Source organism: Gallinula chloropus (genome assembly GCF_964237585.1).
Source record: "Gallinula chloropus genome assembly, chromosome: 1".
Lineage (NCBI taxonomy): Eukaryota > Metazoa > Chordata > Aves > Gruiformes > Rallidae > Gallinula > Gallinula chloropus.
In genome coordinates, this window is record NC_140085.1 from 109,920,244 (window position 1) to 109,945,062 (window position 24,819).

Here is a 24,819-nt window from a genome sequence, read left to right on the forward strand (position 1 = left end):
ATAGCAATGATACAAGTGATGCACAAATACATCCATCTGGGCCAGCTGTCTTGGCTGTGATCTCCCAGCTCCTTGTGCACCTGGCAGGGTGTGAGGAGCTGTAAAGTCCTTGGCTTGGTGTAGGCAATGCAACTACCTCGCAACAACTGATAACATGAGTTTATCAACATTGTTTTCATATTAAATCCAAACCTCAGTCTTGCAGAGGCTACTAAAAGAAAACTAGCTGTATCTCAATTGAAACCAGGACAATGGGTCTTTGCAGTATCTACTTCTGGAGTGGGATCTTAGGCTGTGTGGTTGGATTTGTATTATTTTACTTGGTTATTTGGTGAATCAGTGACCTTATTTTCTTAGTGCATTTTGTGATGAGTCACTGGAAAAACCAAAGTTTTATAAAATTAAGTAATCACTTGATGAAGACTTCTTTTGTACATACATGCATAAGTATGTAACACTAGGGAGTGGAGTCCTGTCTGTAATTTTATCACCACAGCGGCAGCCGAACATTGGGACAGTATTACTTAGAAGGAGGCTTACTGTTGCATATGGTCCTATGCAGTAGTCATGAAATTCAGTGGTGCCAAAAGAAATCAGATCAGTGAAGTATAGTTCAGGTGTGAGCACATCAGGTTTGTTTCCTGCTGGCTTTATGCTGGTTGGTGCAGAGACAGCTCTGAGCAGCAGGTGTAGGGGAGCATGGGAGCAGCGAGCTAAAGAAAACCTTCAGTGCTTATCTGCTCCTGTTGACATCTTCACGATCTCAGCTGGAAATGCAAGCTCATCTTGTGTATGTGTGGTTAGTATTGCAGCATTCCTCATCTCTCTAAATGCTCCTCGGGATAATTTCCAGGCCTTGCTGTTCTTCCAAATGATTGTTGTAATAATGCTTTCATACACAGCCCTGCTTTTTTAAAATTTATTCCTGCTGTTGTCCCTGTGGTACTGCCTGTGTCTGAGTGCTCTGTGTGTCTGTGATGTGTGTGGTCAGCTGCGTGTTTGTGTGTATGTCTGTGTTTTTGTGTGCGTGTGCCTGCTGGGGATGTATTTTTCAGCCTCACCACCAGCTGGACCTGGGAGTACGAAGCAGCAGTGGCTTCATGTCCCCTGAGCTGTTGGATCCAGCACGAATAACAGATTTCTCCTGACAGCTCCCACTGTTTTGCTGTAGATGAAGGCTGTTCCTGTGATGAGGCTTTTTTATAGACATCTGGATGGAACTGTACCTGTTACAACTCAATTTCTAACATTATTGTCTCCCCCTCCCCCTAAATAATAACCTATAATATTTTTTCAAGAATCTATCAAGCTTGTTTACAGTGGTCAAATGGATACATTTTTGGACTGAAAAAAATTGATTGCTGTAGAGATAGTAATACCATTATATGCTACCACTGAAATCCAGTTGTGGTGATCACATGGTTGCATTTAATTGCATAACACAATTCTGTATAAGTTAGAATCAGGATACACACTTTGTTAGTTAATCTGGTTAAAGGCTAATCAAAATAATCTCAAAGTCCCGCTGAAGATCAGAGGAACGATGACAGGCTGGGATACCCTAGTATAATCAGTGAAAACTGGAAGGAGCACACTGAATTTGCTCCACAATAGAATTACCAAAGGCAAGTGATTTAGACCATTGTAGCTTATGTGAAATGCACAAGGATAAGTCAAGGATGAAAACCCTTGAAATGCTATAAAAAAAACAAAGGGTTACTGCCTCTATGGCACACTGAACTTACAAATGGAAGACAATTTAGGGATTCTGTAAAACGTCATGTTTTAAGGGGACTGTGGTGGGGCATGAAATTATACTATGAGACCAAAGCGGGGGAGTGATAAAGGTGGGCCAGTATGTCCATCTTGAGCAAGCATGGGGAAAACAGAGAGATGAGTAGGGTAAAAGAGACTGAATGAGTGCATACAGGTTGCTGGTTAATATGCTTGTCTGACTGAGACGGACTATCACAGTCCATTCTATGTTCCTCTTAATTTCTGTTTCTAACCATCCTCCATGCAGGTGGTGCAGTCTCTGTTCTAAGTGTGGGCAAATGCCAGCAAACTGCAAGTCAGGCTAGTCTTCAAGTAGGGTAAGAGTGCCAACGACTGCATTGAGCACAAGCCTCAGGAAATTGAGGTGTCAGCTGCTGGAGGAGCCGTGCGGTCTGGAACCCAGCTACTGATCAGACCAAGTATCCATAACCAGGTAGCGGAAAGGCAGGTGACATACGTGTCTGTCTGCCTGTTCCAGTGTCAGCCTTGGTTCTGATCATCCGGGGGAAGACAGATCAAGAGATCTATATGATTTCTGCTTGTGAGAGCCCAGTGCCTTTTCTGGATACGAGTAAAGGCACTATGCTGTCTATGCTGACCTGTATGGCTGGCTGTTAACAATGGAAAGTGCTGGATTCTGCACTTGGGAAGGGGCAACCCTGGCTGTACATACAAACTGGGCCATGCTGAGAGGGATTTGGGGGTCTTGGTTGAAAGCAAGTTAATGTCAGCTAGCAGTGTGCCCAGGCAGCCAGAAGGGTGAACCACATCCTGGGGTGCATCAAGCATGGCAGTGCTAACTGGTCCAGGGACGTGATTGTCCTGCTCTACACTGTGCTTGTGTGGTCTCACCTCAAGTACTATGTGCAGGTTTGGGTGCCACAGTACAGGAGGGACATCAAAATTTTGGAGAGTGTCCAGAGGAGGATAATAAGGATGGCGAAGGGTCTGAAGAGGCTGAAGTCTTATGAGGAGAGACTGAAGTCTCTTGGATTGTTCAGCCTGGAGAAGAGGATGGCTTCCTGACAAGGAGGATCAAAGGGGCAGGTGTGAATCTCCTCTCCTTGGTGACCAGTGATAGAACTCAAAGGAACATTATGAAGATGCAACAGGGGAGGTTTAGGCTGGATGTTAGGAAGAGGTTCTTTACTGAAAGGGTGGTCAGGCACTGGAACAGGCTCCCCAGGGAAGTGGTCAATGCACTGAGCTTGGCTGAGTTGAAGAATTGTCTGGAAAATGCACTTAGTTACCTGCTCTTACTTGGCTGTCCCTGTATGAAGCCAGGAGTTGGACTTGATGCTTATGGGTCCTTCCAACTCATGATATTGCATGATTCTATGATTCTATTATATATATATACATATGCACATAAATATTTATAATGTGGCTGCCTAGGAACCCATGGTCAGCCCTGGTACTGTGGTCTTGGAACCACTATAGCCTCACATCAACCCAGCTGCACTAAGAGGAATCCTCCTGATTCCTGAAGCTTATTGGATTTGACAACGTCTAGTATTGTGTCTCTGAAAGAAAACCTAGGTGAATACATTCAAAACATGATTGTTAGAACTGGCAACTCCATTTTAATTTTAAATTTCTTGAGCATGTACTACTCATTCATTTTTGTTAAACTGAAACGTGATTTAGAATAAACTCGGAAGTTTGAAAAAGGAGCAACAAGTACTAATGAATTTTAACTTGCCTTGCTGTGTAAATGGGCTCTGATTACCTTCCCATACTGATTGCTAAAAGGAGACTTTCTGAATAGAAAAGTCTTGTAGACTTAATTCAGGAAAACAGTAATGCAAAAATTGAGCTTTGCTCACTGGAAAGTCTGAAATGAGGATTCCTAGAGAGATAGCAAATTACCTGAGAATAATTTGGCTAATCAGGGAGCCACTGAAAGTGGTGCTCCATAGTTTAGTATTCTTACAGCTGTTATGCATGTTTATGTATTTTAATTGGAAAAAAATACAGATTTTTGTCACCTGGAGTTTTTACATGCTGTTTAACTGTGGGATATGAATAAATTGCAATATATGGACTAATAATATAAATAATAACATAGATATTAATACAATATTATTGTGAAAAGGAGCAATACAACTTGAGTGTACTGAATATATTCCTGCCTGACTTTCTCATGGAGTTGTTAATCTACATGTAAAAGTTATATTGAATTACTCCTTGCAAAGGAGGAATGGACTACACAGTGAATTATCCTATTACTTTATGACAGTAGTCTCTTTAGCTTGCTAGGCAAAGACATACCAAGATCCAAAATCTCTAAGTTTAAGTCGTAAAGTCCAAACTGGAAAGATGGTGAAAACTGCTGGCAGTGAGGGAAAGCAACCATTGGAACTGATTACTAAGAAACATGGTAAATTTTTCATTTTCTTGTTTTGTGATTAGCTGTCTGTCTTGGGAGTATCACCTGAATTGTCAGATACTGAAGTTATACGAAGATGTTTTATATTCTATGTAATGCTTAAAGTTGAGCCAGTTCTAGAGAAGAAAATATCAACTGTATGCAATTTTTATCTTTGTCTAAAATGTCTGATCCATTACAAAGGAACACAAAAGTCAGCTCAAAAAATTCAGTGTGCTAGTGCAACAGTACTTAGCTTAAATAACCTCTCATAGGCCAGATGGTGGTGGAGAGGCATATTTTGGTGACAAAATTTAAGTAGGAAGAGTACATGGCTGGTATATTTTCCCTCACTACTATTAGTTCATGCCAGAGTGGTGATTTCCATGTCTTGGGCTAGAAAGTGGAAGGTCTTCTGCTTCTAATAAAGTGGTTTTGGTCTCGCTTCTTCTGGAAAAAGTACTACTGCCTTGTATCAGTTACAGGATTGTCAGTGTTGTTAAGACAAGCTAGGATGGAGCAATATGCTGACATTTGTTGAACAGCAATAATGTGCTGGAAATCTGCTTTTGTGGCAGCTAATCAACTTTCTGAGTGATAAGTGGAAGAGGAGGATAAGCTACTGTCAGTATGTTCTGCTGTTGTTCTGCTTTGGTCATGGCCAAATGGCCATGTGTAAAAGCATCCATCAATGAGGGGTGTAATTAGTTTCAAGAGAAGAGAAAGTTTGGTGGTGTATTTTTTGGTATTTAGTGGGGGTTTTTTTGTTGGGTTGATTTGTTGGGTTTTTTTCTGTTTGTCTCTTGGCCAAGTTAAAGATTTTTTTCATTTCAAGCATAATTTAGAAGGTACCTAGATGTTAGTATAAAATATACAGTCTCTTGAAGTAGAGCAGTTGATTCTACCAGAAATGGATACTTTGCTAACTGGACATTGCATATGAAGTACAGAGCTGTGGAACCTTAGCGTAAAATTGAAAGTTTATACTATGCTTGGATCTGATCAGTGCCAGTGTCCTAAATGATTACTCTAGCAAATGTTAATATGTTTCTTGCTCAATAATTTGCATTTTTCCAAAAATACAACATGATGTGATTAAGTTCCGTCTACAGCAAGAAGTAACATAAAATAAGCACAGAGTAATTTTTTTTTTTTTTTAAATAAAATGAAGCACAAAGAATACGGAATAAACGCAAGTGCAGTTCTTGTCAGAAATGGATGACAGAAGAACTGTAATAGGAGGAAAGAATTCAGTTAAATTACATGCTTGAAAGCACATGGCTAATAGATGGGTGAGAGATACATCAGTTACATTAATGTGGATCAATAATTGATCTTTGCAAAGAGGGATAAGAGACAAGTGTGTGCCATTAATGAGAAGGAATTAAATACAGTGTAGAAGTCAAAAGCATGCATCATAAAATATAAATAGTGGAACTGAGTGATGGAAGAGATCAGACTTCTATTCAATGTGAAGTTTTGTGGTCTTGCTAATGGCAACTCCTTAACTTTACTGGGAAAGAGAAATAACCTTTCTGAAGAAATGAACGTGCTTTCATTTGAAAGTAGAAAATTAATAGCTCTTTAAAATTCAAAACAAATTATTGTCTCTGAGCCTAAAAAGTTATTTGTTATCCAATGCTTAAATGTCCACAGATGATGAGTATAAAATGTCATTGACAAAGAATTCTGGATAACTCTCCACTTATGCTCCAGCCAGACCTCTGCCCTTGTCTCACATGTCCTGACCATTAAACAGTTCTGTAATGCAGGTCTCTACTACAAAACTTGTATACTATGAAAACTTTGGAGATTCTTGGTTCCTGCATAATTTTCCTCTAGAAGAAAAAAATCCAAGAGGTCAGAAAAAGTTGCTGGTTTACTTTTCACTAGGAATTCCCATCACATGCAGTTCCTGCACAGTCCCACGCTACTGGAGCTCACAGGTTTTTTTCTTCTGTTATTGAGGGTGAAAAAATACAGGGCAAGAGCTTCACTGAGGTAAGGTTTTACACTGATAATAATCTTTGAAGGATGTGCTCTCTGGGTAATTAATGCAAAATCCCCAGATTCCTGATGTGTTTCTTTGCTTCATCTGTGTAGCAACAGCCTTTTTATGAAAGAAAACAGACATCAACAGCCACTGTTATATCTTGAACAGTGCATTAATTTCTCTTTGAGGGAAGATATGTGTTCAAGGATTTGTCTTGTAATAGACTCAGTTTTTTCCTATTTTTTCTGTCTTTTTTTTAATTATTTGAAATTTGTCAAATCTCTAGCTCTTTTGTCAGGTACTGACTGCAGAAAGCTTAGTGCTAAAGAGTCGATGGTGTTGCAGGAGAAGGATGAACGATGGGAACACTGGCCCTGCCCCTATCCACCTGGTAGAAGCTCCTGAATGTTCTTGTTTGCTCTTTGTTTGGATTAGATATCTTTCCCTATTCCAAAACATGAAGGTCGAAGTCCACTTACTGTTCTGTTCCTGTTCTTACAGTCTCAAGCTATAAGAAAATGTAATTAATTTTCAAATACTCAAGATGGCTATGGATTATTTTTAAAGTTATTTATGAAAATTCCTACATTTTTAGGCTCTTGAATTTAAGTTGTCTTTTCTTTTTTCTTTCTTCTCAGTTGGTGCTATGAGGAGCTGTTATTAAAATTAATCAGCTGAGTACAGCATAAGTGTAATTTGAGAATGCTTCCTGCAGTGCCTCATCAATGGCCATAAACACTTCTGAACACATCAATAATTGGTATCACTTATAATAGTAGCTTTTATGATGTGGACACCTGTCCACTAGATGTTGGACTGAAAGCAGCATCTTTTGTTTTTGTCTGGGCCACAAAATGAGAGCTTGTAATGATTGAAATGAACTTATGAGCTGGATTTGAGTCAATGGCTTACAAATGGTGGTCCAAATCCCATGATTAGTGGGGAGATTTCTTTAAACAAGGCTTTAATGAAATTCTCCTTCTGCATCTGCATTAGTATGCTTAATACCTATTTTAATTTTTGGAGACCATATCTGAATAGGAGATACAATATGGATGCAGAAATTGAGCAAAAAGTAGCACTCACGGGGAACTATTAAAAAAAAAATTGTTTTAAAGCTATATATGTGTACACATTATTCACATGCAGTTTTTAGGATGAACTTGAAATTAAAAAAAACCCAAACTAATATGTGTTTCAGAAGCAGCATCACCTTTGGTAGGGAGAGGATCTGGGTGAGAATGGAAAAAGGAGGAATTCCTGATTACATGTGATTCTGTAGCATCCTCAGTAGTTTGGTTGGTTGTGGGTTTTTTTTTTCCTCCTTCTTAGTAATAAATGTATTTTGTTTGGAAAAAAACTATCTTCTGCTCAGAAGGATACTCTTTTGATTCAGTTGGAAATTAACTCTTGGATAGTATCAATAGAAACCAGTAGTTCTTATATATTAAAATGCTGTCTGCAGGATTTCAGCAAAAGGAGAATTTTTATATTGATACAAGATGAATACGCAAACCGTTTTATAAATATGCAAGAAGTGGTGGAAAATTAAAATAGTGAAATCCAAATATAAGTCTTTAGTAACAACATTCATAAAATCTAGAGGTTTGTGTAAAAGAAAGAAAAAGAAACCGACCAAGCCACCCCAAAACCTTTAAATAGCTTCTGAATGTATCTGGGTGTAATAATCAGGGTCATATGTTGCCAGAGTTCACTTTTTGTGGTAGGTTAACCAGGCATTTTTTTATAGGCATACACCAGAAAAGTTGGCACATTTCATCTCTGAACTGTATCAGTTTAAAACTGTGGCAACACTTTCTGTGATTATCAACATGATTACTACCAAGAAAAAAAGTAAGACTACTGAAAGGGAATATAAATAACCCTCTAACCTTCCATGCTGATTTAATCTTAGAAATATGCCCCAATTCTAAATGTCACCTGTAGGCAGTGTATATCTAAATGTTCTCTCAGATCACCCATGGGTTTTAAAAAAACATGATATGTATCTACACATGCTTTTATTTTTTATTTTATTTTATATATGTATATATAAATAAAATCAGCTGAGTGATATTTTATAGAACTGAATAGGAGCAAAAAGCTGACATTTGCTATGGAAGTAACATTGCATGAAGAAACATGCTTCTAATTTATGAGCTTAGAGAAAAGCTTCTAATGGATGCAGAAGGTTGTATTGCACATGAGTGCATGACTGCCTCTCCTGTGCAATGAGAACATATAAGAAAGGTGAGAAGCAAAGGCACTGCACTGTTGTACATTCCAGGAGTACCTGAAGTGAAAGCTCTTCCAGCATTTCTACATTTTGCTTTATGTATTTTGATTGATACTGAAAATTGCTGGTATGCTAGAGGAACTCCCTACGGTGCGTATTGGCGTATTGTGGCATGTTGAGTACTTCAGAAGGAACTTTATCTAAAAGTATGAGGAGAAAACTCAGCAGTCATCTATTACTCTTTTCATCTTTAGAAAGGTGCTTAGGAGAGAAAATATTCCTGGGACAGAGAGGATGGGATAAGGAGAATCTGGTATGAAGCTCAAGCTATCCAGTGATCCTGATAAAATTTAAATTATTGCTATTCCATGTTTCCTTTGACTTTATTTGGTTATATGTTCCTTATCAGATCCATGTGATAGGTAGGATCAGAAAATAAACTAGATGTGAATGCTTAATGGGATGAGTCTGTGCACAGGAATTTTTTTTCCCCTAAATCGTGCGTAAATTTGAGATATGATTTGAGGTTTTGGCAAAGTAAGTAATGAGGTCTCTGGTTGTTTTTTTCTCTTTCTAAACCCGTATGTTTGAATTAATTTTATAAACATATGATTACATATTAATTGGTCAAAATCAGATTTAAAACAGAAGAGTAGTCTCAAATTTGCATAGCACGTGTTTAAATGTATTTCTAAAATGCAACGTCACATGAATGTTGTCTATCTAAAGAGAAACACTTTATGTTAAGAGTTGTATTTATTTTTTGATCTTGACCAACACATTAAGCCCAATTTGAGAAATAAATCTTAAGCAAAACATATTCTGATGTTTTTTCCAATTTATATTACCCTGCATTTTTTAAGCATATCTTTAACTTGTCAGGATCTAACTCTCAGGATGAGGAGTTTAACTTTTTTCATGAAACTATAATTTGCTTAAATGTATGCTGCTGGGTATTGTACCAAACATGTTTTAAATTGTTTAATAATAATTATAATGTCTACTAGTTTAAAGGAATACAAAGGCAATGCTTATTGCCTTTCATACTTAATTTGTTTTCTAACTACAAGTCTCCGAGGATTCTGGCAGTCAAAGTTAGACTAAAGAAATGTGGATGGGAATGAAGAAGTTTTATTTTGACAAGTAGTTTCTCAGCTGAAAAATGCAAGTTACACTTGACTAAGATTTTACAAGTTTTATGCTGAATAAGCCATTTGGATTTTGCACCAGTGACAGAGCAATATTGGAGTATTTTCCCAAGTGGTCAGTGGTTACTGCTTACCCCTGGGCATGAAGGATCAACAAGCTGGTTTTTTCCCCTCAGTATCAGGTTTTCATTTTGGGAGCTATACTAGGTGGGATTCTCTGTTTCTCTATAGAGATGGCTTTATTTGATGTAAACCACCTAAAGTATTTGGTGTGCTTGAGAATATGTGAGCATCACAACATGCAGCTGGACTACATCTCATATTGCAATGACTATATACTCTGCACTAGGAAGTTACTTAGAGAATCTGACCAACCAACTGTTTTTCAAACTGGATTGAAGTGATATCTTGATAATTTCTGCTGGTGTCTGCCATTAGTAATAATAAAGGTGTTTAGGTTTTGGTTTTGGTTTTTTTTTTTTTTTTGGGGGGGGGAGGGGTGCTGGGTTTTTTTTTAATTATTTTGGCAATTGCTATACTAAAAAGGTAATTTTGTTAGATGAAGTAAGTTTTATTTCCCGTAGCATTGTAAATGTTCTTAGGAGATGAGAAAGTCCGGGCAGGAGTCTCCAATGCAGTTATTGTACTTGGGCTGAACAGGGTAAAGACTTACACAAGGCTTATGCTGAAATCCCCTCACGCATCATGGTTTGGGGATCCTCCAACAACATGAAAGATGTGGAATCATATGTTCTCCAAAAGTGGAGATAGCTGAATCTGAGTTTAGAAAGCTAGGTGAATACCAAAAGCCCCAAGATAATGGATAATAAGAAATATATTTTGCCTCCCCATTTAATACCAAAGTTACCCCTTGCTCACTTTTCATTTGTTTTAATTTTCTGTAATCTCAAATATCTAAATTTGGGCAACCAAAAAACTACTCCTGGTAGCTAATTTTTGCGTGTGAAACAGGTAAATCGAAGCCGATTATTTTTTTCCTCTCAATTTCTTAGTGAAACTGGCAGAAGGAAAAGTAATTTTTTTATGCAATGATAAAAGCAAGACTTACTGTGACCTTCAAGGTGTGTATCCCCTTTATATCTAGAATAACTAATGTCTTGTCATTTTCTTCTGCCGAAATAAGGCTTATAAAGTTGTAGTGGCAGTAACAATCATTCTTTCCATGTGAAAAGTGAACACCAGGAGGAACAGAAGTCTTACAGTACTTTATTCATAGCTTCTCAGCAACGGGTAAACTGGTAAAGAACCTGGGTTGAATCTGCATTGCCCCTTCTCCCATCCCTTACCAGCACGATGGCTCAAAATTGCACTGTGGGAGTGTCCTGAGGACTCAATTCAGTGATACTCTGCAAAGAGCAGGATCTTTAGCAGATCTGGTTCCTCCTCAAGGTTCTGATTTGTGAAGAAAAGAAAAGAGTGCTAGCAATTAATTGGTTTTAACAAGGGTGAAATATGCCTGTTTGTATAAAGTCTTAGTGGTATTTTGTTGTCTAACTCTTTCATCCTATCTGAAAAAAAAAAAAAAACACACTAAGGTCTGAAGAACCTGTTACTTGTTACTGCTGTAGGCAAAGTGGATGGAGAACATGTAGCAGAAGTCTGTGGGCTTTTGCTGTTAGCTTCCATTTTGTTGAATCCTCAGAAGGCTGTGGTGTAGAATCATAGAATCATTTATGTTGGAAAGGACTTTTAAAGATGTCTAGTCCAACTGTAAGCCTAACACTACCAAGTCCAATCAGTAAGCATGTCCCCAGGCACTACATCTACACATCTTTAAATACTTCCAGGGATGGTGACTCAACTACTTGGTGCTGGTGTTATAATTACTATTTGACTTGCACCCATTTGTATTCTAAATATATATATATAGATATATATTTTTATATAAATGCTTTTTTCTATTGTTAATTTCTCAGTATATTAACTTTGTTTGGAGATACAGTTAATATGCACATTGGAGAGCAAGTGCAGCAGTGATAGATAACTACCAATAATTCTGTCCAGCAAAGGTCTTGGTCAGGAACAGTGGTGTGAATCAAAGGGGGTTTCCATGTGCATTGGTGGGAGTTCAACTGAGTAGTGAACTTTGCTACCAGTGTTTGAAAATGGAGGTTACAAAGGGCTCATCAACCTCCTTAGGCATAGATTGCAAGTGAGGTGAAAAATTCACTGAGCTGCATTATCCATGCAAATAGAACAATTTTTTTCAGTTGTACCATGTCACGAAGGATGAGCCAGTAAACTTTTTTCATGGCATCTGAGTGCTAAGCAATCTGCAAAAAATACAGTGTGATGCCAGTGCTACCTTTTAATGTCAAATAAAGAAAAAAATTGTCTTATGCGCTGTTTATTATCTTTCCATAGTCTTCCTGAAGGGTGTACTTTACGGCCAATATGAATTACCAAAAGTTAACATCAGAGGCTTGTATTAGGTGGTTTATACTGCTGTGTTTCCTGAAGCACATTAAAAAATGGCATTCCTACTCTGAAATTTAATGAGTCAAAATACTAATATTGAGTACATTACTATAAAAAGCTGCTAAAAATAGCTTTTAAGACATGGATGTTTTTAGCTTATCATGTTCAGCTAGAAAAACTGTACACGTTTTTGTGGAGTAATACTTAAAATGTATTAAAAAACTGAATTTAAAATGTTCAGTATCAGCAAGGACATTGGAAGTGGAAAGTTTATCTTATTTCATTTAGCTACCTGAATAAATTTGACTTTAAACTCTTATTCTCTGCATTCAATTAATATTTATTACTATCACTACATTGCACCTTTCTGAAACAAAACCAGATGGATATTCCAGGTAAAAGACACAGAATTCCCCTAAAGGATGGAAGTTTTCATCTGATGTGTACTCTTTTTTCTTTCTGTGTTTTTCATATCTACAATAGTTTGCACTGAAGCAGGGCTTTGTTTAGGGTTAGTAGCCATGTGATTTGTTGGGAATAAATTAGTTTGACTCCTTGCAATTTGGATCAAAATAATTTAAGAAAAACTGTACTCTGTAAGAAAGCTTATTGAATTCAGAAGGTGGTATTTATAGAATCATTTGTCTAAGAATCCTAAAATAAGGATTAAACCACAAAATATGTGAAATTTGACTGTGCTTTGACATTTCGAACAGAAGATAACTGTAAATAGCCTAGTCCACGGCAGAGCTTCTGGGAAAAATGACTGGAAAGTATATGCAAGTTTTATTTACTTATAGTATAAAGTGGCTAAAGCTGGCTTTCTCAGTTTCTTTGTGTTGTTTATTTATCTTTTTCAGTGGCTTTTAGTCTGAGGCACTGGGAGCATCTTGTGTATCTCTTAAAAGTTTGCAAATACGTGCGTACACCTGCAAATTGGTGAATACAGACCTGTCAGCAATATAAAAGGTTGATAAATGCTTGGTCAGAAATTAGCCAAGGGTTATTAATTTTTTTTTTGACAACAGTAAACTGTCACAAAAGTTAAAAATTTGCAGTTTTAAAATTGAGAAATTCCTTTGGTATAAGGGATGATATATACAAAAATGTTTTTCTGATGCTGTTTCAAAAGTTTTCCATTGCAAACTCCAATTTTCTTTTTCATCTTAAAAAGATTATTGATACAGTTAATTATCTTCAAGTGAGAATGAGAGAAAAATTACCAGTACTCAAAAAAACTCATCTAGGAGGAGTTAAATGCTTTTCATTATATTAAATCTGCTCTGAACTTCCCTGCAGTGAAGAACACATCTACTCAGCTTTTGCTTTTTCATTTTACTATTTTTAAGTATATGAGTAAAAGTACTTAAAATGCTTAATATTCAGAATCTCAAGATACCCTCTATGTTCTGGAAGACATTACTCTTCAGAACAGTTACAATTAGTTCCTGTTTCATGAAGCTTCCAAAATGGACAAATCTCCTACAGACTGTGTATACCTTTGGGACTTTTCACCTCACACTTCAGATGTAAAATGAAAATATTGTTCCCATCATGAAACTTGAGGAAAAGCTATTTATTTCAGAACGTGGATACGAGCCTATGGTCTTGTCATATATCCAGCTGTTAGGTTGGATGGGCCTATGGGCAACTTGGTCTAGTGGAGGGTGTCCCAGCCCATGGCAAGGGAGTTGGTGCTAGATGATCTTTGAGGTCCCTTCTAAAAAAACCATTCTATCATTCTACAATAATTAATAATGAAATGTTAGTTTGCTAACATTTATAGCCCAGGTGACCAAAATGTGTCATGGGTGTCAAGGAAGGCAGGATCTATCTAGTCCCAGCAATAAAGACTGATGTAATTTTTTTTATTCTTTAAATTATTATATTGTTAAGAACAAAGTCATTGTGTTTTCTTACTTCCAGCTTTAAGATCATCTTATGTCTAGCTTTTAAAGCCAGCTAGGCAATTGATTACCTGAAATTCTATAAAAGAGGAGAAATTCAATATTGTTATAAAGCTGGCTCTAAAAATAAGAATGCTTACCAATTCTACCTTGCATAGCAGTACAAAGTAATTAGGAGAATGAGTGGGATGGGTGAGGGAGGAAGGAAGTTTTTTTAATACATTTTTAATGATTTTTTCCTTTTTCAATACTTTCCTGAAAATGGAGGGGCTGTGCATCATTTCCCCACTTAAGTGGCCTGCTAATTACCATTAACAGTTTGATTTGGCCATTCAGGCATTCAAATGGACACCACTCAACAATAATTTCACTGTTAGCCAAGCCTCATTGTTTTATGGCAGTTAGTAAGAAGATGTATGGCCTTAAGACATTTTTCTTATTTCTGCGTATTATTTTCCAGGTCTTACTTTCTCTGGTATCAAGCTAACATGTTAATATACACTTTAACTGACATTTGAAAATGTAATACTTGACCAGTAGGCTGGTCAAGAAAAATACATCATTAACATTGTAGACTGCTAGAATTAGGACTTGTGTAGCCCTTAGACATGCAGTATGCAGTTTTGTCCTCAGCCTGGAGAAAGAAATACAACAGGTAAATTTTAGTTCACTAAATGTTTGGAGTGACAACTCCAAATGTGCCTGAGTAAATGGGAAAAAGTATTAAATTAATTTGGTAATGACAATGGAAAATAATTTTATTCTTATTCTTTATGTGTTGAGGATCAGGTCTAACTTTACCAGGACAGATCATTATCTCAAAAAGAGCAAATTATGGTTTGTATGAAAAGATTATTCTTCCTTACTGTTTTGCCTTTGTGTGTTTTATGTCTGCTATTTTCTAGGTTGTGTGAAAGTCTCGCTTGAAAACCCAGTGTTTGTTTTGAACTGAAGTAGATCAATTATTGTATTTAGTACAACTCTAATACAAGCAGTACCCAATTTGTACAGTCTGGGCTTTAAGTTCCATCCAGCATGGAGAAAACTGGGAATTTAAAGTGATGGGTTTTAAAAAGCGGAATGTGACTGCCCCCTCCCTAACAGTGTTCAAGTGTTGTTGGGTGTGCATGGCAAGGTTCTGGTGGAGGAGGGGTGGCTGCAGGGGTGGCTTTTGTATGAAGCAGCTAGAAACTTCCCCTAGGCCCGACAGAGTAAACACCAGCTGGGCTCAAGGCCGGTCCTCTCACAGACCAAGGCCAAGCCCATGAGCGATGGTCATGGTGCTCTGGGAATCGCATTTAGGAGAAAAAAACTGCTGCTTTTTGCCACCAGAGAAGGGAGTGAGAAGAAACTGTGCAGACACCATGGCCAGTGAAGAAAAGGCTGGGGGGAGGGTGCTGCAGGTGCCAGAGACATTCCCCTGCAGCCCTTGAAGGAGACCATGATGAAGCAGGCTGTCCTACTGCATCCCATGGATGATGATGGGGAGCAGATATCCCACCTGCAGCCTGTGGAGGACCCCATGCCAGAGCATGTGGAGACACATGAAGGATGCTGTGACCCCATGAGAAGCCAGAGTTGGAGCAAGCTCTGGACAGGACCTGCAGCCCATGGCAAGAGAAGTCCATGCCAGAGTAGGTTTTTTGGGGGAGGCTTGTGAGTCCATGACAGACCAGGCTGGAGCAATCTGTTCCTGAAGGTCTGCACCCTGTGGAAGGGAACCATTTTGGGGCAGTTGGTGAAGACCTGAAGCCCTGTGGGAAAGGATTAACATTAGAGAAGTTTGTGGAGGACTGTCTCCTGTGGGTGAGGCCCTATACTGGAGCAGGGAAAGAGTGTGAGAAATGCCTCCCGCATACACAAGAAGGAAAACAACTTGTGAGGAACTGACTGAAATCCCCACTACCTATGCTTGACCTTATCACCACCTACAATTACCTGGCAGGAGGTTTTAGAGAGGTGGGAGATGGTCTCTTCAGCCAGGTGACAGGAGATAGGACAAGGGGAAATGGCACAAAGCTGTGCCAGGGCGGGTTCAGATTAGATGTCAGGAGAAAAGTTTTCACTGAAAGAGTTGTCAGGGCCTGGAACAGGCTGCCCAGGGAGGTGGTTGAGTCACCATCCCTGAATGAGTTTACAAGATGGGTAGATGAGGTACTTAGAGATATGGTTTAGCTAGGACAGGAACAGTTGGACTCGATGATATTAAAGGTCTTTTCCAACCTAGTGATTCTGTGATCCCTGAACCCACCCCATGCCACCTTGCAGGGGGAGAGAAGGGGAAGAAATAATGAGTAAAGTTGAGTCCATGAAGAAAGGAGGAGTGGGGAGGGAGGTGTGTTTTAAGATTTGGTTTTATTTCTCATTATCCTACTCTGGTTTCAGAGTGTGTGCAATGTGATAAATTATATGGCTTTTTTATTCCATGTTGAGTCTGTTGTGCCTGTGACACTAATTGCAGAATGATCTCTCCCTGTCCTTATCTTGCCTCCTAAGCCTCTCAATATATATTTTCTCCCCTGTCAAGCTGAAAAGGGGAGTGATACAGTGGCATTGGTTGGCATCTGGCCTCCAGCCCAGGTGAAACCACGATATCAAGGACAGGTCGGATAGGGCTTTTGAAAACCTGGTCTATTGGAGGGTGTTACTGCCCATAATGGGGGAGTTAGAGCTAGATGGTGTTTGAGATCCCTTCAAACTGAAACCATCTTGTGATTCTTTAACGTAAGACAAGACTACAGCCTTACTTTCAGGTCTGCCATAAGTTTTATGTGTAATCTTACATAGGATGCAACTTTTAAGATCTTAATAAGAAAATTTTGACATTAAAAAAAAAAAAAATGAAAGGAGATACCTGTGAGTTATGCCCTGCCTTGGATGAGTGAGGATAGCCAGAAAAGCTATGCTAGAGGGGAATAGCACCTGGAAACTTGCTCACTAGACTCTATGTATAAATTTTGGTGTGTGGTAGTATGACTTTACTTTCACAATTGTGAGCCTAAGCATACAAAAAGTTCTGTTGGCAGGCAAGGCAAAAAGAAAAAATAAAGTAATAATAATTTAGTAAATTAGATAATTATCACTCTACTTCTTAACCTTTGTGTAATACCCTGTCCTTATTTTCAAGACTCACACTTTTCAACAAAGTGCATGCTCTCATATCCTGTAATTATAGGTCAGGTTGTTTTTCAATTGGTGTTAAAAGTACCTGTACACATTTTCTCTATGGGTGGGTCTTCTTCAGTTCTTTCTTTGTAATATTTAATTACATAAAAAGTATTGCACTTCTGTATTTAAATGTTTGTTCCATTTTTATTTTTTCTTAAATTTATTTGTTCTCCGTTGTATTTCATGAGGCCACTGGTGTGCTCTTTTTCTGCTTATGTTAGATAAAATTTTTAGGCAAAATAGCTTTGAACCTTGTTCATTGAACTCCTTCATGATGTCTTGCAGTATTGAGTCAGAAGAATCATTTTCAGGGATCTGGAAAATATATACATTCATCTATATATATCTTTATATACTTGTTATTATTGTATGCTTTTAAAACCTCTATGATTTATTAAATTAGCTAAAAAGGTTAAATCTTTCGTGCTGATAATACTCTCTTCCTGAAAAAACCTTTGCAAATATGTGGGTTTTCTTCTCTGGACAAGATAACTCAGGCCAGGTGGCAAGGAAAGTCATTTCATTCTAAGGTTAAAAAAAGCACGGGGTGAGGGGTGGGGTAAGGTTGGCACATCAAAACACATTCAGGAGATGGTATGACAGTATGATAAACTTCCTTACTTCTATGATGGTCAGGCTTTATGCAGATTTTCATTCTTGAACATGGAAAGCTGTCTTTAACAGAGCTCTATGTTGCCATGTGGTAGATGGTGAATAATTCTCATCTTAGAGCAAATTCAAATCATCTTCCTTTGCATGAATTCAGATCTGCATTTCACTTATTAGCTTAGTTGATGCATTTGGAAATTCTTAAAGGCAACTGAGACAGAATTCAGAGCAACAAAATGTGAAGTATATTCATTGCCATTAAAATTTGCAAATTTTGTTAGATTCTTTCTGTTTACAGAAAAAGTTACATTAATCATAGTCTGTTTTGTGGTTCTAATTAGAATCATAGAATACCAGGTTTTAAGGGACCTCAGGATCTTCTGGCCCAACCTTTCTTGGCAAAAGTTTCGTCTAGACAAAAGCACCATCCAGACAAGATGACCCAGCTGAGTCTTAAAAGCATCCAATGTTGGGGAATTCACCACTACCTCAAGGAGATTGTTCCAATGACTGATTGTTCTCACTGTGAAATATCTTCCTCTTGTGTCCAATAAGAATTTTCCCAGGAATAACTTGCACCCATTATCCTTCATCTTTTCTGCATGACTCCTTGTAATAAGGGAGTCTCCATCTTCTTTGTGGCTACCATTTAAGTACAGAAACACGGTGATGAGGTCTCCCTAAGCCTTCTATTTTCAAGGCTGAACAAACCAAATTCTCTCAGCTTTTCCTTACGTGGCAGGCTTCCCAGTCCTTTGATGACTCTGACGGCCCTTATCTGGACCTTCTCCATCTTATCTATGTCTTTTTTGTATAGTGGGGACCAAAACTGAACACACTGTTCCAGGTGCAGTCTGACAAGCACTGAGTGAAGTGAGATAGTGTCTTCTTTATCTCTGCTGGTGATGCCCTTGCTGATGCCACCCATCATTCTGTTGGCTTTCTTTGTGGCTGCAACAAACTTTTTGCTCCTATCGAGCTTGTTGTCCACCAGGAGCCCTAAGTCCCTCTCACACAAAGCTGCTCTCCAGCCAGTTGGATCCCAGTTTTTAATGTACTCCTGGATTATGTTTTTCCAGGTGCAAGACTTTACACTTGTCCTTGTTGAAGTTCAATAACTTCAATAAGTTTGTCAGTAACTGAACAGGGTGGAATTCTGTCTCCTCCAAAAGCAGCAATTCTTATTTTGCCAAATATTTCACTGTTCCCAGAGACTTGTATGTACAGAAATGATATATATATATATAACCCAGAACTACTGCATCTTGTGGTTAAAATCTCTGTCCTTTATTTGACATGACATGCTGTGATGAAATTTGACCGGAAAATGATTTCACTATGAAAATGATTTATGAAGGTAAGAAAGCCAAGAAACAGAAAAGAACGTAACAGCAGTGTATGCATAAGATACAGATAGGTAAATTATATCTGATAAAATTAATAAGTCATTATTATTCAATATTTTTTTCCTGTATGGCTTGAGGATATTGATACTTTAAAACCAGATGCTGATTGACTGGTATGAACACTTGATTGTGTGTATGCATGTGATGATGCATCATGAGGACCAGAGTGAATAGAAAAAAAGCATTTCATTTTCCATGAAGACTCTGATATGTTTGACATATATTTCTGCCAATTTGAATGACCTTCTTTCCATCTTAGCTCTGTAATTTTTTGCAGCTATCGGCGACAAGCCAAAAAACATTTACTTCAGGCAGGCCTGTGGGATAGGCTGTCCTGGAGAAAAAGTTCAGTCTGAAAGTTTCAGTGCCTTTAGCTACCAAAGACCTTAAAAGCATCCAGAGGTAGTAAGAACTTTATCAGGCTTGTGGGCACAGCTCAGCATGGCAGACAAAAAGAAGAGGAACTCAGACTAACTTGGGGTCTTCAGAAGGTCATGTCTAGATTACTAGAGGAAAAATAGATAGGAGTAACTGAAATTTTCTTGGGTTTCACTGAATGTGTCTGAAACTAGACTGTCTTATAGACAACTCTTATTTTTGGTTAATCAACAGGTTTTACTACATAGAGTAAAATGCATGATATTTATTTGCTAGCTGTTTGGAGCTAAAAGGAAAAAAATGTGCTCCCTGTAATTGGAATGCTCACTGAAAATGACATTTGTGAGGGTTGAATGAATTAAGGAATGTGCCTACAATTGGTTAGTGATTTAAAAAAAAAGAAAACACCTCCCTTTTGGACTTCTTGAAAATCTGTCTCAGTTCACTTTGCACTTCCTTTTGTTGTGAAAGCCAAAGGGGTGGTAATTCCAAACTAATAAAGTCTGTTAAAGAAGTATATAAAAGCAAACATTTTGGACAAAAAACCCCCAACAACAACACAATACCCCTCCAAAAAAAAAACCCCAAAAAAACCCCCAAACAACAAAGAGACAATTTTTTTGAGTAAGAAAAAAGTCCTCTGTTCCGGCAACCATAAAATAGTAATTGCACTACAGCTTTCATAATCAAGAAAAAAAAATGGTGTCCTTTAAATCATGCAATGAGAACCCCTCATTTCCTGACAGGGAAATAGCTATATTCTTGCCTGTGATATTGCTTTTCATCTTAAAGTGGAAATCTTTGTGTTGAGAAATGAGTCTTTGGGTTCAGTCCTACCTTTTACATCCAGGAATCTCAGCAGGTGGGGTCTACTTCTTTTTGCTGTTTAAAAAGATCTTATGCTCTACGAAAGGTGCATTGTACAGGCTTTTTTACCTTCATAATGGTAAATTCATAATGTAATTCAAGGATGGTCCTCTCTCATGATGGAAAGGTTAAATTATGCTATCATGATAAATAGCAAATGAATGTGCTGCTGTCCATTTGGTTAGTAAGATGAATAAGATAACTGATATGTAACTTCAGCTGTTGCTGTTAGACAAAATAAGCTATGCTTTGAGCAAAAGCTGCTACTTAGCTTCAATCACAGTTTGCATTACATTTTACTCATTAAAACAATCAATTCACTATACCAAGAAACAAAATTAACTTTAAAGATAGGCAAAATTTACAGAAACAACTTAAAGAATTGAGGTAAATTATGACATTCAGATTCTGCAGTTGTTTTTCAATATTGAGGATTCAGGAAAAACACAGATGGTGTGTATTGTAGAAATGCAAGGGAAACTGTGTTGGTGAAATCTGTAATTACTAGTCTCTAACTCAGAGTATATTTATTTGCTTTACAATTATGGTTTTTTTTTTCTTTCTTTTAGTAATTGAATTCTCATTGTCTGGTAGTGAAAACAAAAATCTTTGTTAGTGGGCAAACTGAACTACTCTCTTGCAAGTTCTGGAACATGATAGTCTCTCTTGGTTTGAGTAGCTGTTTTTAAAGTTTTGGGGCTAATGATTAGTGTAACACAATGTAGAAATTATCATTTGATGCCAAATGATTTTCAGTTTCATAATCTTATTTTTAAACCAATACATTAGCAAGTAGTTTCCCAAAAGGTTAAAATAATTCGATGGTATTATTGTAGCTTGGTTAGAGTCCTTTCATATCTATCATGGTGGTCTACAATATATATTACCCTCTGTTCTGCATTCAAAATATTGAATACATTTTGCCATGATGGGTATTGATCATATAAATACTGTGCTTTAGATGAACATTAATGACTTTTTATTTTTTACATGTGCTTTCTTGTGAAATTATTCCATGGTGATTTTGTAAATGAAGCATTTGCTGCAACTATTTTTTTTTAAGCTAAGAATTGCCATAGCGAGGGAAACGACTGTCCAGCCCAATGACTTGTCCCCAGCATTACTCATCCGCAAATGCTAAGCAAAGTATGTAACACCAGAGGAAATCAGAAAAGCCCTTCCCCCTTCAGTTTCCAGCAATGAGCAGATTAATTACTTTATTGGCTAGAGGCTACATCAAACCACTCTATTAAGTGGCTGTGAATTGATATCTGTTCCATGAACTTATCTCATCCTCTTATGAATACATTTATACTTTTGGTCTCTTGTGAGTTTCACTATGTAATCACATTTTCTGTGGAGAATGTAATTCCTTCTGATAATTTTGAATTACAGACTGGTACTATCACAAGTTTCTTCCTCTGTGCTATGAAAAATGAGGAATAATTCTTCATTGTTTATATCAGGCATGATGGTCTAGGCATCTGTTCAGTCCCTCCAGAATTACTTTCTTTTTCCTCCAAAGCTGAAAAATTGTTACTTGTTGAATCATTTCTAAATACAGAAGCTGTTCTGTATCTGTCCACTCTTTGCCCTTCCCCACTTTTGTTTTGTTTTTTTCCCTTTCCATTTTCTACTTGGCCTGTTTGGCGAGGGAATAACCAGAACTATGTGCAGTGTTGATGGCAGAGGGTGTTGCATTCCATGGGTTTTGATCTTAGTAGAGGCTGGATTTTTAACTTTGTCCTCAGTTACTGATAGCTTCTCACATCTTACTGGCCTTTTAAAGCTCAGCTAAATGCTCACTACACTGAGTAGGATGAGAAGCTTTAGTTTTTTTTCCTTTTTTGTTTAAAAGACAAATTGCTTCTGATACCATCAGGTTTGATGAAATTCTGTTAAATTTCAGAGAAAAGCCTCATGTCAGGGCAACACAAAGTTTAAAGGCTTCTCAGCAAACTAGTACTGCATCTCTTATTCCAGAGAGAGAGATTAAAGAGAGGGAGAAGTGAGTATAAATTAAAACCAACAAAACTCTGCAGTCAGGCAGAATTTGCCCTTGACTGCAGCGTAATGTTCAACGATACAGGGTTAGGAGCAAGATGTGCTGAAAAACCTGAGAAATTTATTAAGATCCTTCACCATTTTGGGCAAGGATATGAGGCAACAGGCTAGACAAAAAATAACGCCTTCTGCGTAAATCACTGCTATGTACAGTGGTGTCTATGGGAGAGTAGGGGCTTGTTTCCTTTGGCCCCAGGAGACCACTAGGATTTTGACACTATTGTGCTTGCATAATTCCATGTAATTAATGGGAAAAAAGTGAGCTCATTACCACCGCAATGAAACAAAATGCTAGTTCTCCTCCACTGAGTATTATGTTTGAATCATATGGCTGACTGGTTCAGCTCCATGAGAAGAACTTCTTTTTTTCGAAATGAAAGGGGAACAGTTGAGAATGAAAGAAAATACAAGGCGGAAAAGAGGACAATTCTTTTTTCTTGTTCTCCTCTCTTAGTAAGCCTAACAGGGGTGCAGCTGCTACCCCTTCCTTAAAATAAGAACTCGAAAGGACTTTGAAAGTGATTATTAGATGTTTATGAAAAAGAGAAGACTAAGGTCACTTCTGAAATCTGGTGACTAGAATGGGTTTAAAATAAATGGGTTAATAAGGATGGTGTCCTTCTACACATTACCTACAGTAGATATTTTATTGTGCTTACTCTCAAACTAGCAACTTTCCACAGCTCTTAAAACTGTAAATGAATTTCACGTAATTCATTGTCTATGCTCCATGGTGACTGTAGCCTTCCTGCATGCCTGCTGCCTGTACTTCTAAGGCACCCCCTGGTCTCTGCATGTGCTGTGGGCTTTCTGCTCACTTTTCCTTTACCTTCCTTCTGCTTTCTTAAGAGAACTTCTTTGCCTAACCATGCTCAGAGATATCCTCCTGATTTTAGCCATAAGCCTTTCCTATGTAGGAGATGGAACGAACACTTTTCTAGCAAGCAGCGTACACAGTGCATAGTGGGAACACAAGTAAATTACACATCCTGATAAGTACTGGGTTTGCTGAAATATCCAAATGGTAAATTTGAACTTATTACTGCAGAATGCACACATGTACCTGTTCTATCCTTCAAGTAATATAGAAAACTCTCCTTGTTCTGGCCAGCCCAGAGTCAACCTCCCCAAGCAGCCAGCCCAGGTGAGCTGAGTCAGCGTGGGTTGTTTCCACACCACCTGGCATCACTCACCCATAAAAGGGGTTGGTTGGGGAGGTACTCCTTTGAGCTTCTAGAGTAGTGTGAGTGCTGCTGAGGTGTCTGGCTAGTTCTTGTGTCTGGCTAGTTCTTGTGTCTGGCTAGTTCTTGTGTCTGGCTAGTTCTTGTGTCTGGCTAGTTCTTGTGTCTGGCTAGTTCTTGTGTCTGGCTAGTTCTTGTGTCTGGCTGCACTCTGTAATCATCTGGTTGGTAACTAGTCTGTGTTATCAATGAGTGTAAGTGTAATTGGCTATTATTGTTGAATGTTCATGGTGACTTTGTCAGTAAACTGTCCTTATCCCAACCCATGGGAGCTTTGCCTCTTTCTCCTCTGGGAGTGAGTGAACAGTGTGTGATGCTCAGCTACTGGCTGGGTCACCACAAATCCACAAGGATCAGTGGAGTACAGACTGCAGTAGTAGGTTTTCATACTTATTTTACAACACTCTTGATCTCATTTAATTTCATTTTCTTGACAGTTTACTGCTGTGGTTTTGTGTTGTGTTGTTTGTTGTTTTTTTTTTTTTAATTATTATTATTGTTATTCCAGGACAGAAAGAAACGTAAGTGGAGATATTGGATAGACTTTGATATGAGCATTAAGAGTGAGAAAGACAAGAAAGTTATAAACATATGTACAGAAACACCAATGTTATAGGACATTTCAATGTTCTTTCCTTTGTGTATCAATCCTTGATTTGAGCCTTTAAGTGCAACTGAAGTTTAAAAATGTTCTTCTCAATGTTTTCCTACGCTTCCATTCCTACACTTTCATTAAATTTTTATTTAAAGAATCACAGGATACCTTTTTCTTGATGAAAATAGCTTCAGTTAGGATCTTATCATCATTAGTAAATAAAAAGAATGAGTTTTGTATGCCTGAGCAGAACGCTGTCTGAGAGAAGTGGGGCTCTTTTGTGGTTGGGGATTTAACTTCAGATAGGTATGAGAGAAGCCAGTTCAAGGACATGACTAGTTTGGTTACGTGCTTGAAAGGTTTCACATGAATCACAGTGTTTCCCTGAAGCATCAGAAAATTAGCCCAGATTAGAACAGGATGTGTGAAACTCCATGATATACACAATTCAGAAATTGGAGAAGGGAAAAGGAACAAGGAGAGTTCATTTATAGTAAATCATCTGCAGGGAAGAAATTCGGATGTAAGCCATTCTTTTAAGCTGGCATCAGAATCCAAAGTCTCGCTGTGTTTGAACAGAAACTGAGTGTTGTTGAATGGCTATGTAATTACTTTCATTCTCAA